Source organism: Capricornis sumatraensis, chromosome 4, assembly GCF_032405125.1.
Source record: "Capricornis sumatraensis isolate serow.1 chromosome 4, serow.2, whole genome shotgun sequence".
NCBI lineage: Eukaryota > Metazoa > Chordata > Mammalia > Artiodactyla > Bovidae > Capricornis > Capricornis sumatraensis.
Window position 1 is genome coordinate 145,808,750 of NC_091072.1, and position 16,547 is coordinate 145,825,296.

At 43.4% G+C, this 16,547-nt stretch overlaps 1 pseudogene; it reads left to right on the forward strand.

Moving 5' to 3' along the window:
• The first annotated feature begins 1,934 nt into the window (after positions 1-1,934).
• The window catches only part of LOC138078776 (antigen WC1.1-like), a 40,771-nt pseudogene continuing 26,158 nt past the window's right edge, over positions 1,935-16,547 (forward strand).

Sequence of the window (16,547 nt, forward strand, 5' to 3'; positions counted from 1 at the left end):
TCACAGATGCTTCCTTCCACGTCTGTGCTGAAAAGACAGAGTCAGGATGAGGGGGTCTCAGGCTGGGCTTGTTTGGACCACAGGGCTGCATCATGGGAATCTTGAGCCTGAGGGGGCATGAGAAATGGGGGCAACACATTAGTGACCTTGAATTTTGATGGGGGAGCTCTCTCTTGCATCCCTTGTGGTCCTTCTCAGTTGTATATTCATCAGGATTACTTTCTGGGAAGCATCTGAGAGCTTCTCTGATCAGTGGAAACAGAACAAGGCAGCAATGGCTGTACTGGACATCAGTCCCTTCTGCTTGTATCTGTCCCCTCAACCCACCTGGGATTCCATTCTTGCCGCCACCTTTCTTCTTAAAGGCAGAACAGAGGAGATGGGGTCACTGATGGTTCCAGGAAGCATGAACCCCTTTTATTCTCTGCTTCACTCGCCCCTTCTTTCCCCATCACATGCAGCTGTCATGTAGAAGAAGACTTTCTATTTCCCCTTCTGTCTGGAGCTGTTCCCTTAAATTACATTTTGCATTGTCTTTAGTTATGGTTTATAATACAAATATATTCTGAATCTTATCAAACCATACTCTCAGCTTATGAGGGGGATAAATGTGAAGCTTAGAAAACTTTAGTCTTTCTAAACTTTAATTTTCTTGTTGTTGTTTAGTTCCTTAGCTGTGTCTGACTCTTTTCAATGCAATGGACTGCGTTGGACACGAAAGGATCACCAGGCCCTTCTGTCCACAGACTTCTCTAGGCAAGAGCACTGGAGTGGGTTGCCATTTCCTTATCCAGGGGATCTTCCTGACCCAGGGATCAAATCCACATCTCTTGCTTTGCAGGCAGATTCTTTACTGCTGAGCCATCAGGGAAGCTCCACACTTTCTTCTAGAGATCTCTGCTACAATTTTGGAAGACTAGAGTTGAATGATGATTCCTCCTCTCTTTGTTTCCTTTAATAGCAATCTTTCTCTCCATAAACATTTTTTGGTGACTAGCTGAAAGATACTTCACATAAAATGAAATGCAATAAAGGGAAAGGGATTTAACATGTCTGAACGTCCCTATAGGGAACCCGCCTGCCAATGCAGGAGACACAGCTGACACGGTTTTGATCCTTGAGTCAGAAAGATCCCTTTAGAAGGAATCCCACTCCGGTACTCTTGCCTGGGAAATCCGTTGGACAGAGGAGGCTGGTGAGCTACAGTGCAGGGGTTGCAAAGAGTCAGACATGACTGAGCACGCAGGCACGGGCTCCAGGACCCAGCCTCCAGATCACTCTAAGAAGGGGGAAAACCCTGCAATCTCATCCTCCCAACTTGATGGGTCTCACTTCATGCCTCCACAGTCACCTGTGAATTCCTGTACTCCAGGCCCTCATTTTCTGCTGACCTGATAAATACTGTTGTATTTCAAGACTTCTTGAGGTCTCTGCTTCCACCCTGAGCTCAGTGCCGAGGAAAATCATTACTTGATTGTACAAAAGATATTCTCCACAGGCCAACAGATCCCACACCCAGACCCTGTGAGATCTCACAGTCTGTAGATGTCGACCAGGGTGATTAGGAGAGAGAAAGGCACTCATGGTTTCTGATGCATCCGGTCATGGGACTGGGCTCTCAGGACCACGGAAGCAGGAGGTCAAAGGGCTGTGTTGCTCATATAAGGAGATGTGGAAGATTCAGAAGCTCATTGGTGTTCAGAAAGGGGCAGATGCAGCCTCCGATAGTGCCTGAAATGGTGAAAGGTGTCGCTATTGGCTCGCAGGAGGGAGGGTGTAAGGGGTGGTCTGTATAGACGCCGGTTGGCACCCTGATGCCCCCTCACAGGCTGATCCTGCAGCTGGGACTGTGACCTTGAGGACGTCGGGTCAGGATGGCTCTGAGCAGACACCTCTCCCTGTGGGGATTCTGAGTCCTCCTCCTCAGCACCATAATGGGTGATCAAGGTAAGAGCTGCCCTCTGTCCTGGGTTCACAGCAGGGAGTGGACACTGTTAAAGGAAAGGTGTCTGGAGCTCTGGAGCCATGGTCTCGGTGTTTTTGACCAAAAAGGACCCACGCTGACTGTGAACACTGGTCCCTCTCCTCTGCGGGCTATACTGGTCATAGCGGCAGATTTTACAGAGCAGTGAGGTTTGGTCTGGACCGAGCTGGGTCAGCCTGAGTCCCCTCTGCTGTCTCCCTTGTTCTCAGGGAGCTTCTAGGATTCCAGTGGCTCCCCGTGTGTGGAAGGTCCAGCGACTGACCCCAGCGGGGACTCTGGGCTGTCCCCACATGCTCCACGTGCCTGGTGTGTGAGCACTGCCCCTGGGTCCCCGTGTTTCCTGTGTCTGTGCTCCTGTAGGCTCTGTGCGTGTGTGTGTGTGTGTGTGTGTGTGTGTGAAGGTAAGGAGTGTGTGAGCATGTGTGTTTGTGAGGGTATGAGGAGTATGTGTATGAGTGTGTGAGGAGTGTGTGAGGGTGTATGTGAGGGTGTGTGTGTGTGTGAAGAGAATGTGTGTCTGAGGGTGTGAAGAGTGTGTGTGTTTGTGGAGTGTGTAAGGAGGGTGTGAAGGTGTGTGATATTGTGTGTGTGTGATGTTATGTGTGTGTGTGCACATGAGTGTAAGGGGCGATACAGCCTGTCTGTGTGACAGGAATGGGGCTGCTGAGCAGGGACTGAGTCTGCTGGTCTGTGAAGCACACAGGGTCCCACAGGGCTGGGTGTCATGCCGCTGCATGTGACCAGATCAGAGAGAATGGCGCGCCTGCCTGCCTCTCTCTGGCTTCTTTCCCCGACTCCCTGGGCTCTCCTCTGCTTGTTGCCGTGTCTGCACAGCACTGGGCTCTGTGAGAAGCTCTGCTTGCTGGCCTCACCTGTTCCCACCAGGTGTTCACTGTGGATCAGACGAGCCAGGAGAGGGGACCTCTTGTCTGTAGAGATCAGTTGAAGCACAGCCTCCGGTGTAAAAGTTCCCAAGTCCCTGCCCCGGTCCCTGTGATGTTTCCTGATGTGCTGGGGGCCTCGGACGGTCCTTTCCCCTCCCAGGACCTGCTGTGGCTCTGTAGGGAGCCCTTTCTCCGTGCCCTCTCCTGTCCCTCCCTGGAGCTGCTTTCCCCTGAGTGAGGGTGGATGTGTGTTACCAATCCTTCCTCATGGTCTGCAGGGTTTCTTTGGACAAATCCGCTGATCTCCTTATGGGAGTCCTCTTGGGTGACAGAACTTTTTCTTCTCTTTACACCTTTAGAATTCTTTGTCTTTGCATTTGAACAGTTAAGTCCATGAGTCATAGAAAAGGTTGCTTTGGATTGAAATTTTGGGGTGACTTGTTAGCTTCTTGAGCCTAGATGTCCAGATCTTTCCCCAGGTTTGGGAAATTCTCAGCCCGTGTTTTCTCCTTTCTGTTTAATTATTCACTTTTGGCTGTGCTAGGTCTCCTTGCTGCCCGCGGGCTTTCTCTAGCTGCGGTGAGCAGGGGCTGCTCCTCGCTGCAGTGCACAGGCTTCTCACTGCAGGGGCTTCTCTTGCTGTGGACCACAGGCTCTGGGTGCAGAGGTTTCAGCAGCTGTGGCACACTGGCTTAGTTGCTCTGCGGCATGTGGAATCTTCCTGGACCAGGGATTGAACTGATGTCCCCTGCACTGGCAGGTGGACTGTTATCCGCTGCACCACCAGGAAGTCCTCAGCCCTTAATTCTTTTCTCCCTCACTTCTCCTGCCCTGACTCCATTGCGTCCATTCTTCCTCTTTATGGTGTCCACAGTTCCCACCGGCTTTCTACATTCCTTTCATTCTCTTTTTGCTTCTCTTTGGATACTTTCAACTGATCTTTCTTCTACTCATTGATTCTTTTTTCTTTTTCTTTCCCTCGGTCAAGTCTGTTGTTGAATCTCTGTATTGAATTTTTCAGTTTACTCATTATATTGTGTGGATGCTAAGTCGCCTCAGTCATGTTTAGTTCTTTGTGACCCTATGGACTGTAGCCCTCCAGGCTCTTCTGTCCATGGGATTCTGCAGGCAAGAACACTGGAGTGGGTTGCCATGCCCTCCTCCAGGGGATCTTCTGGACCCAGGGATTGAACCCGAGTCTCTTACATTCCTGCATTGGCAGGCAGCTTCTTTACCACTAGCGCCACCTGGGAAGCCCATTCGTTTATTATTCAGTTTCAAAATATCTGGTTAGTTCTTTTTGAAAAGAATATTTTATGTATCTTTATTGTTCTTATTTTATTTGCATTGTTTTATTGGTATCATTAAATATTTGAGTTATCATAACTCTCTGATCATCTTTTGAAGTATTATTTTGATTTTCTGGATCTCCATTACTTTGAGTCGGTTACAGGAGGTTTACTGTATTCCTTTGGTGGAATTTTGCTTCCCTGATTCTTCTTGATGTCTTATTCTCTTGTAGATGTCTGCACATTTAAAAAAGCAGTCACCTGTACCAGAATCTATATTATGATTTCAGTAGGGAAAGCCTTTCACCTCTGGGTAGGGGAACACTGGAATGTCCTGCAGGGTGCCAAGCACAGAGGCATAAGGTGGCCATGGGTCTGAGAGGGCACGAGGCTGTTTGGCTCAGGCTGCTGATGTCCACAGCATTGACAACTGTGTGGCATTTGGCAAGAGTTGCAGGGGGTCTGCTGTCACTGGAATGGTAGTTAGTGTTCTCAGCAGTGCCTCTGGTTCCAGAGCCTGGGGATCATGGCCAGCAGTGGCGGTGGCCAGAGCCAATGGTGTGCACACACTTGGCTTTGGGGGCCTGTTGCAGGTGCCTCTGTGGGGGAGATGATGGTTGCAGGTGCTCAGGTTGTGGGAAGGCCTAGGAAGGCAGCAAAGACTGAGACCAACAATGGTTCATTGCTCAAACTCATGTCCATTGAGTTGGTGATGCTCTCGAGCATCTCATCCCGTGCTGCTCTTCTCCTTGTCCTTCAGTCTTTCCCAGCATCAGGGTCTTTTCCATGAGTCAGCTCTTTGCACCAGGTGGCCAAAGTATTGCAGCTTCAGCCTCAGCATCTGTCCTTTCAATCAATATTCAGGGTTGATTCCCTTTAGGATTGACTGGTTTGATCTCCTTGCTGTCCAAAGAACTCCCAAGAGTCTTCTCTAGCACCACAGTTCGAAAGTATCCATTCTTCAGTGTTCAGCCTTATTTACAGTCCAACTCTCACATCCATACATGATACTGGAAACAATCATCTGTGCTGGTTATTAATTCTTTCAGGGGTAAAATCTGCTGTCTCTGTCTGCAGAGCAGGTCACTGTGAAGTGTGATTTCTCCTGCCATGTGGTTGCTATTGGTCCTTTGCTCTTCTTTCTTATGCCTAGCCATCTCTTTAAGACAGGCTCAGCTTTGCAGGTCTGTGTGAAGTGAACCTGAAGCAGGACTTTCATATGGTGCCTCCAAAGGCTAGGGACACTGGTTACTCAGCCTGCTCTTACCCTCCTGGTGAGAGAAACTCTGAGCGATGCTGGTTTGAAGGACGGAATGATGCCACCAAATGACAGTGTCTTGGCATGGTCAGACTTCTAAGAGTACTCCAGATCTTTCTGGAGCTGTTTTTATTACTGATCAGTCTACCTTTTGGTCTTTTTCAAGAGGATGGAGGCTGCTGTCTCCTACATCGGCATTTAGGTAATGGCATGTTTGAGGTCTTTATTCCTTGAGAGAACGGTTTTGAGTGTAGAATTTTAGATTGGCAGTTTTTTTTTTTTTTTCCTTTTGGTAAATCTAAAGTTTCAATCTATTCCACCTTGGCATCTCTTTTTGTTCTTGGGGATTTAAATGTTAGTATAGGTGTTTCTCAATTTTATATGCCTAATCTTTATCTCAGTGTTTTTCTTCTTGTCAATTTTCTGGTGTTATTGTCCATTTTAGTAAAAGTAAGCTAAGTATGTTGTAGTAAAAAAAAAAAATTATCCTTGTATGACAAGTTCTGTTCACTTTGGCAGGACTTCTGCTATCATAATTCTTCAAGCACTCAGGTTGTTGAATGCTCCACAATTTCATTATGCTCCCACTGCAACACAAGGCTTCAGTATTTGCTGTGGTAGAAAAATATATTGGCTCTTAAATGTTTCTGTGTGGAACTGACATCATTTGTTCTTGACTTCATTGAATGATCCAGATCACAGGGTTATGCTTCAAACAGGCAAGGAAGTATTACTATTTCCACATGTTCATAAAGTGTTGCTGAACACTAGTAATGTCTCCATCTATGATGTTCCTACAAATGAACTCCTTTTTAATGCAGAAACCAGAGTCATCTAACTTAATGGCTAAAGTGACATCTGACAACTTTTGTCAAATTCCATTTGTTAGATGCATGTTACTAGGTACATTCGAGTGTGGATTACACAAGGACATGAACACCAGATGGCAGGAATAGCCAGGACATTTTAGAGCCTGTTTCCACAGGCCTCTGTTTCTAAGCTGGATGAGATGTTCCCTATGGACAGGGAAGTAGACAGAGGATTCCTCCCTGGATCCCAGGCCATGAGCTGTAACTGAGATGGTGAAGCTGGGCCCTAGTAGCCTTGGGCACATCTACAGGGAGGGCAACATCCAGAGTATCTGAAGGCCTGTCCTTGGTGGTGTCCCTGGAGCTGGGACAGGCTCATGAGAAACACCTGGTGCCTCCCTTCCTGCTTCATGTTCAGTGATGGCACATTGGGAGCCTAGAGTTGGCCACAGGGGGAATATTTATATGACAGAAGTCAACAAATACTGTATACCATGCACTTTTTTCTCCTCAGGGAGCTAATATTTTAAATACTTATATCACTGCAAGTCTCCTAAAATCTTTCCTGTGTCCTGTGTCTGTCTCTCTTGCAGCTCTGGAGCTGAGGCTGAAGGATGGAGCCCACTGCTGTGAGGGGAGAGTGGAGGTGAAGCACCAAGGAGAATGGGGCACAGTGGATGATCACAACTGGAGCTTGGAGCATGCATCTGTAGTGTGCAGACAGCTGGGGTATGGAGCTGCCATTGGTTTTCCTTGAGGGGCTTATTTTGGACCAGTACTTGACCCCATTTGGCTTTTGTATACTTCATGTAAAGGGGTGGAGTCAACTGTCAGTGACTGTAAGCATTCTAATATTAAAGACTATCGTAATGATAGCTATACCCATGATTGGGATGCTGGAGTAGTCTGCTCAGGTAAGTCCTGTCTGGTCTGTGTGGGGATCTCTAGCAGGAAAAGCCTCTGTCTTATCACCAGAATGACTCGAGATTATGGATACAGCCTTAGAACATGCTTGGGTGAAGGGTCTTTGTGATGTGTCACAGGAGGCAGAGAGGTGAGGTCAAAAGTTTCATACAGATTCAGCTTCTGGGTTTGACCTCTGTGACGTAGTCTCATCATAGTAATTGTTCTGTTTTCTTTGATGTAATGGTCACTAGGATGTGGCCACACAGTGGAGGCAGGTGTCATAGAAGAGATGTGGGCAACAAGGTTTATCATACTCCTAGGGTCTAAAAGTCAGAGTCACACACTCTATCAGGTTGGTATGCGGAGGATGTGCCAATAGAACAGGCTCAACCAAGCAATGGTGACCCCAAATGGCATGTGAAGACCCATGGACAAGTGACCATACAGGGGGTCAGGATGCAGTTACACAAGGAAAAGGTGTGAAGGGATTTAACCGGGTGCATTTAAATGTCTCTAGGTCACAGTCAGAGGAAGCGAGAAGTGGGACTCATGGCAGGGAACAGTCTCATCACACTGGTGCACCTGATCAGGAGAGTGGGGAGCTCACATCACATTTGCAGGGATGTTGAGGGAGCAGAAAATGCAGTCTTGAAGTTTACAACACAGCAGCTGAAGCGCAACACGCATACGAGGTAGTGAGACTAAGAGGACCTGAAGTGACTCCTAAGAAGTGCCCAGTGCTGTCTAAGTGTGTCAGGTACGCCCTAAATCAAATCCCTTATGATTATACAGTGGAAGTGAGAAATAGATTTAAGGGTCTATATCTGATAGATAGAGTGCCTGAGGAACTATGGACTGAGGTTTGTGACATTGTATAGGAGACAGGGATCAAGACCATCCCCATGGAAAAGAAATGCAAAATGGCTGTCTGGGGAGGCCTTGAAATAGCTGTGAAAAGAAGAGAAGCGAAAAGCAAAGGAGAAAAAGAAAGATATAAGCATCTGAATCATAATTCCAAAGAATAGAAGGGAGAGATAAGAAAGCCCTCCTCAGTGATCAATGCAAAGAAATAGAGGAAAGCAACAGAATGGCAAGGACTAGAGATCTCTTCAAGAAAATTAGAGATACCAAGGGAACATTTCATGCAAAGATGGGCTCGATCAAGGACAGAAATGGTATAGACCTAACAGAAGCAAAAGATATTAAGAAGAGGTGGCAAGAATACACAGAAGAACTGTACAAAAAAGATCTTCATGACCAAAATAATCACGATGGTGTGATCACTCACCTAGAGCCACACATTCTGGAATGTGAAGTGAAGTTGGCCTTAGAAATCACTACAAACAAAGCTAGTGGAGGTGATGGGATTCCAGTTCAAATCCTGAAAGATGATGCTGTGAAAGTGCTGCACTCAATATGCCAGCACATTTGGAAAACTCAGCAGTGGCCACAGGACTGGAAAAGGTCAGTTTTCATTCGAATCTCAAAGAAAGGCAATGCCAAAGAATGCTCAAACTACCGCACAATTGCACTCATCTCACATGCTAGTAAAGTAATGCTCAAAATTCTCCAAGCCAGGCTTCAGCAATACGTGAACCGTGTACTTCCAGATGTTCAAGCTGGTTTTATAAAAGGCAGAGGAACCAGAGATCAAATTGCCAACACCCACTGCATCATTGAAAAAGCAAGAGAGTTCCAGAAATATGTCTATTTCTGCTTTATTGACTATGCCAAAGCCTTTGACTGTGTGGATCACAATAAACTGTGGAAAATTCTGAAAGAGATGGGAATACCAGACCACCTGACCTGCCTCTTGAGAAACCTGTATGCAGATCAGGAAGCAAAAGTTAGAAATGGACATGGAACAACAGACTGTTTCCAAATAGGAAAAGGAGTACGTCAAGGCTGCATACTGTCACCGAGCTTATTTAACTTCTATGCAGAGTACATCATGAGAAACACTGGGCTGAAAGAAGCACAAGCTGGAATCAAAATTGCTGGTAGAAATATCAATAACCTCAGATATGCAGATGACACCACCATTATGGCAGAAAGTGAAGAAGAACTAAAAAGCCTCTTGATGAAAGTGAAAGAGGAGAGTGAAAAAGTTGGCTTAAAGCTCAACATTGAGAAAACGAAGATCATGGCATCCGGTCCCATCACTTCGTGGGAAATAGACGGGGAAACAGTGGAAACAGTGTCACACTTTATTTTGGGGGGCTCCAAAATCACTGCAGATGGTGATTGCAGCCATGAAATTAAAAGACGCTTACTCCTTGGAAGGAAAGTTAGGACCAAACTAGACAACATATTAAAAAGCAGAGACATTACTTTGCCAACAAAGGTCCTTCTAGTCAAGTCTATGTTTTTTCCAGTAGTCATGTATGGATGTGAGAGTTGGACTGTGAAGAAAGCTGAGCGCTGAAGAATTCATGCTTTTGAACTGTGGTGTTGGAGAAGACTCTTGAGAGTCCTTTGGACTGCAAGGAGATCCAACAAGTCCTTTCTGAAGGAGATTAGCCCTGGGATTTCTTTGGAAGGAATGACGCTAAAGCTGAAACTCCAGTACTTTGGCCACTTGATGCGAAGAGTTGACTTATTGGAAAAGACTCTGATGCTGGGAGGGATTGGGGGCAGGAGGAGAAGGGGATGACAGAGGATGAGATGGCTGGATGGCATTACTGACTCGATGGACGTGAGTTTGAGTGAACTCCAGTAGTTGGTGATGGACAGGGAGGGCTGGCGTGCTGCAGTTCATGGGCTCACAAAGAGTTGGACATGACAGAGAGACTGAACAGAACTGGTGTGTTTGACCTGTGCCAAGGTGGATGCAGTAAAGACAGCAGTGAAGTGGTGTGAGTGAGTAATCACAGTAATTGGCAGGGGCTTCTAGTTGTTATCACAATTGCAGATTGGATATCCAGGATATTAATCCCATCAGAGCATCTGGGCTGGAGGAAGATATTGTCAATTATCACAGTGAATTCCCTAAGGTAAGAGGCTGGGCTTAGGCGAGTATCATCCCATCTGATGAGATGGTGGGACAGTGGAGCCCTGAGGTCATCTGCAGTAGGCCCTTAACACCACAGCCAATCAGCTATTGGGTGTTATGTCCAGGAAGATCTTTGGAAAAGTGATCTTTTCTAATCTCACCTTCAGCATATTTGATGATTCTAGCTGAGGCCCTTAAGGAAACAATTCTTTTCCTTTTTAAAAAGTACTTTACTGAGGTCTGACTGACATACAAGACTGCTTGATAAGTATGCGTTTGTGAAACTGTTACAGCACTTATGTCATAAATCTATTCATCTCTTCAAAATGTTTCCTTCCATTCTCTTTATTATTCTCATTAAAAATAATTATTTTCAAGGTGCATTTGAATTTTAATTAGAAGCTTTTGTTTTAAACAAACCTGTTTTCTGGCATCTCAAGTAAACTTCCCAATTGTCACAATGTCCTAATCATGGCTCTAACTGCAGATAAATTTGTGGAAACACTACAGATGTCTCTACCTTATTTTGATAAATCAGCATCTGAATGAAAATGGAGTGTGTGATGGTGGAACTTTGTGTGAAATTAGAACTCCCAATGTTACCATCCTAGGAATACTGATGTCTTGATATTAATTCCAGTTAAGATGCACTTATAAGTAGAGAATTGGAGAGTGCTCTGATATTTAAACACTGATTGTGGTTTGTATTCCCTGACTACCATTGCTCTAACTTAGGCTCTCACATTTTTATAAATGGTTCCATGTTCCTTCTATTTCTCTTTCTGTCACTAGTTTCCTCCCTCTGTTCTGTCTTTTCTGTATTTTCAGACATGTTTTAATGATGCGAAGATAAGTCAAAGTGGCGGTGATGTAGCAAGATAATATTAGAATGGCATGTCTTTTCATTATCTTGATCAAAATTGAACACTTAGGAGTCAGGTATGGAAGAGAAATTTCAGCCTCAGTAGTGGATTGTTGGAAGTGAGGTACCATGTTTAGGAGAAATCTAGAGTAGAAACAATGACCCAAGAAGAATGTAGAGAAGCTTGTTTGAAATAAGGAGGAGATTTCAATGAGGGGCTATACAAATTGAGAAGGACTGTGGTGCAAGTGTGCTGAGTTGCTTCAGTCCTGTCCTACTTTTTGCAGCCCCATCGACTGTAACCCAGCAGGGTCCTCTGTCCACTGAATTTTCCAGCCAAGAATACTGGGTTGCCATTTCTTTCTGCAGGGATCTTCCTCACCCAAGGATCAAACCTGGGACTCATACATTGCAGACAGTCTTGATTATTGTCCTAACCACCAGGGACTACAGTACTGAAGTACAAAATGGTGAGGGGATGGAAATACAAGGATAGCAGGAGGGGAGTTCAGGAGATCAAGATCCAGGTCAACTCATACATTCACAGAGATGCTGAAAGGACCAGAGAAGGAGGCTTCCTCCCATGGAGCCTGTCTTTCCAGCAGACGTGAAGACGAGGTGCTTTCATTGCCTCCTGCAGCAGCTGAGGTTCTGGTCCTTTCTTTTCAGCAGTGTTTCCTGTCAGAGCCTTTTCTCACAGGTTTTCTTGAAAGTAGGGCTATCTCTCCAGTTACATACAAAAAATTTAAACCCACAGTACTAGTTTTCAATTGCTTAGGTAACAACATACCAACTAGTGGTTTAAAACAATGTGTGTTTATCGCCTTACTTCTGTAGCTTAGATGTGCAGCACGGATCTCACTGGGCTGGGATCACGGCTCTAGCAGTGCCACATCACTTTTGCGGCTTTAGGGGTGAATCTGTTTCTTGTCTTCTCAAGCTTCTAGAAATTGCCTACATTTTTTCGTTCATAGCCCCCTTCATCCATTTTCAGATCAGCAATGCTGTCTGTCTTCAACCATTATCCGGAGTCACATCTCTCTCTCTAACCAGAGCTAAGAAAAGTATTCTACTCGTAAAGACAGTGGGTCTAAGGATGAGGCTCACATTGCTAATACAGTATTCTAGCTTAAACTCACCATCCCACTGTCCTTACCTTAGTCACATTTGTAAATCCCTCTTGTCAGATGTGGTAACAGATTCACAAGTTGCAGAGATTAGGATGTGGACATTCTGGGGTTAATTATTCTGCCTATCTCCCCAGTATCCACATCACATCCCTTTGTCATACTCTAAAGATTTTGTCAGGAAGCAGGATTCAGCTTCCCTCCCTCACTAGCACCCACGAAGTTTGGTCTTCCTCTCAGTTCATATCCACTACACCATCGTGGTAGAAATAGAAAGACAGACACAAATGGACAAGGTCAGTTAAAAGGGAGGCGATGTCAGTCTTGTCATCTAGTGGGCATCTCTTGAACAAGGTCAGAGATGACTGTTCACCATTTCTAGAAGAAAGGAAAATCTAGAACCTGCAGCAAAGTTTTCACTGTGTCCTGTCTCCTCCCCTTTCAACCTTAGAGTTCCTGGCCCTCAGGATGGTGAGCGAGGACCAGCAGTGTGCTGGGTGGCTGGAAGTTTTCTACAACGGGACCTGGGGCAGTGTCTGCCACAGCCCCATGGAAGACATCAGTGTGTCTGTGATCTGCAGACAGCTTGGCTGTGGGGACAGTGGGACCCTCAACTCTTCTGTTGGCCTCAGGGAAGGTTCTAGACCTCGGTGGGTGGATGGAATCCGCTGTCGGAAAACTGACACCTCTCTCTGGCAGTGTCCTTCTGACCCTTGGAATTACACTTCCTGCTCTCCAAGGAGGAAGCCTATATCTCGTGTGAAGGTGACTTACTGTCTGTTTCTGTGTGTCTGTCCCAACCCTGTAGGATGCAGTGAGATTTGGTATTTTAAAATCTAAGTGATAGTTTAGTAATCTAAGTTTAATTTGGGTCCATAAAAATGACATTAAGTAAAAATGTTAGTCACTCAGTCACGTCTGACCATTTGCAACTCTGTGGACTGTATAGCCTGCCAAGTTCCTCTGTCCATGGCATTCTCCAGGCAAGAATACTGGAACGGGTTGCCATTCCCTTCTCCAGGGGATCATCCTGACCCCAGGTATCAAAATCGGTCTTCCACATTGCAGTCAGATTCTTTACCGTTTGAGCCACCAGAGAAACCTAAATGAGGTAACGAGGGAACTAATTTAATTCATGTATTCTAACCTTGATTGTTAAAATTTTTTGTAGTTCTTATAACACTGTACTAGTCCTAAGTGTACAACATGGTATTTATGTATTTGTATATATTGGTAAATAATCACCACAGGTATGGTAATATCCATCACAACATGTCGTTACAATTTTTTTTTCTTATGATGAAAACTTTAAGATGTATTTTCCTACCTACTCTCAAGTATAAAATACAGGGTTAACTGTAGTCACCACACTGTACATTACATCCTCATGGCAGTAATTTTAGACCTGGAAGTTTGTATCTTTTGGCTACCTTCACCCATCCAATTTAGACCACATTGACCCTCTGGAAACCACCAAACTGCTCTTTGCATCTCTGAACTCATTCTTCTGTTTTGGAGGTTTTTTTTTTTTTTTTTAATAATCCACATGTAAATAAGATTAAATGGTATTTTTCTTTCTCCATTTGATTTAGTTCATTTAGCATAATGCCCTCAAGTTCCATCCATGTTGCAAATGGCAAGATTTTCTTCTTTTTTATGTCTGGATATGTGTACATAGCAAATTTTGTTTATCCATTCATCCATCAAAAAAGGCTTAACAATGTTTGGCTACTTTAAATAATTCTGCAGTGAACATCGGGTTGCACATATCTTTTTAAGTTAGTGTTTTTATTTTCATCAGATAAATACCCCAAAGTGAAATTACTAACTCACATGGCAGTTTTATTTTTAGGTTTGAGTTTCTATTGAGGAACCTTAATACTGTTTCCATGGTGGCTGCACCAGCTTATCTTTCCCCCAACTGTGCACAAGCTTTCTCTTCTCACCACATTCTCAAAAATTCTCATTATTTCTTGTCTTTTTGATAAAAACAAATCTATGAGGTGATATCTCATTGTGGTTTTGATTTGCATTTTCCTGATGATTGCTTATCTTTTCATGTACCTTTTCATGAAAAACTGTATGCTTTCTTTGAAAAAATGTCTATTCTGGTCCTCTGCCCATTTTTAAATGAGACTGTATTCTTTTGCTATTGAGGTGTATGAGTCCTTTATGTATTCCACATATTAACCTGTATCAGAAATATATTTAACAAATACTTTCTCTACTATAGATTGTCTTTCCATTAAAAATTTTTTTTTCCACCACAATATCTTTGCCCTTTATTTATATATTTACCAACCTGCATGCCCTACTGGATCTTAGTTACTCAAACAGATTTGATCTGGGCCATGGCAGTGAAAGCACTGAGTCCCGACCCCTGGACTGCCCCGTAAGTTCTTCATTTTACTGGTGGTGTCCTTTGTTGCACAGAATTTTTTTAGTTTTATGTCGTCCCACTTAGTTAGTTTTGCTCTTGTTGCCTTTGCTTTTGGTGTCAAATCCAAAAAGCCCCACCAAAACTGCTGTCTATGACTTTTTCTTCCAGGATTTTTATGGCTGCAGGACTTATGATTAAGTCTTTGATCCATTTTGAATTAATTTCTGTGAATGGTATAAGAGAGTGGTCCAGTTCTATTTTTTGCATGTAGCTGTCCACTTTTCCCAGCACCATTTATTGAAGAGACTGTCCTTTCCGCGTTGCATGTTCCTAGTTCCTCTGTCAAAAATGAATTAACTGTAGGTATTTAGGTTTATTTCTGGGCTCTCTATTCTATTCTGTTGATCTCTGCACCCATTTTTATGCCAACACTATACTGTTTTGCTTAATACAGCTTTGACATATAGTTTTAAATCAGGAAACATGGCACCTCCAATATTGTTTTTCTTTCTCAAGATTGCTTTGGCTATTCAAGGTCCTTTGTGGTTCCATACAAATTTTAGGATTATTTGTTCCATGTCTGTGAAAATTTCCTTTGGAATTTTGATAACAGAATCCACTATCTTTCATCAGTGTCTTAGAGTTTCAGGATACAGGACTATCACCTCTTTGGTTAAATTTGTTCCTAATAATTCATCGTTTTTTTGTTCAACTGTAAATAGAATTGTTTTCTTAATTTTTCCTTATGGCAATTTGTTATTAGTGTATAGAAATGCAACTGATTTTTGAAGTTTGTATCTTGCAACTTTACTGAGGGTATTAGTTCTAACAGATTTTGGTGGGGGCTTTAGGGTTTTCTATATATAATATTATGAAATCTCCAAATAGCATCAGTTTTATCTTTTCCTTTCAGATTTGTGTGTCCTTATTTTTTTTTTTTCCTTGCCTGATTGTTTTGGCTAGGAATACCAAAACTATGTTGAATAAAAGTGGTGATTAAGCATCTTTGTCTTGCATCTGATCTCAGAGAAAAAATATTCAGCTTTTTACTGTTGAGTATGAGGCTAGCTGTGAGTTTGTCATATGGTCTTTATTATGTTGAGGTATAATCCCTCTGTATCTACTTTATAGAGGTTTTTAATCAGAAATGGATGTTAATGTTTTCAAATGTTTTTTGATTTTGATTTTCATTTTGTTTACTTGATGTATCACATTGATTAATCTGTGAATATTGAACCATCCTTGCATCCTTTGGAACAAATCTCACTTGATCATCATGCATGATCCTTTGGATGCATTATTGAATTATGTTTTTTAATATTTTGTTGAGGATTTTTGTCCCTCTGTTTATCAGAGATATTTCCTGTCTGGTTTTGATATCAGAACAATGTTGGCTTCATAAAATGAGTTTGGCAGTGTTCCTTTCTTCTGCTTTTGGAAGAGGCTGAGAAGGTTCCACCACTTAATACCATTACACTGGGAGTTGGGATTTCGACAGCAAGTGCTGAATGCAGTAAATAAATGTTGGGGGTGACAGATATTCAAACCAAAGTGCTTATTCCCTGCACCATTTCTCTCTCTCTTTCCTACATACACAAACACACACACCCCATCCAGATATATCGTGAATGATATGCTGGGTGTTGCCTGAGAGAACATGGTGATAGATATTTCACATAGCAGAGAGAATGTGGTGACAGATATTTCAAAAACATATATTCACCACTCCTTGCCTCTCTTGCCTCATCTCTTTGTCTTTTCCACTTGATGGCTAAAGAATCATTAAACTATTAAATCTTTTATTGATGATATTTTTCTTACAGTAAAGCACCAGGAAGTGGGAGGTGGTTAAGTCTCTGACCCTGAAAGTGAGTAACCACCTCACAGAGATCTTGCCATCACTTTCTCAGAGGATCTCTGTATAGATTGGGTAAGAGGTTTGATAGGATGATGTGGAAAGAATACATTAATTCTGATATTTTTTAACAGGTACATTTTACAATTATGTATATTTCTTTCAGGCTTTTGTGCCTTTTTCTTGGTGTTTTGTTTGTAA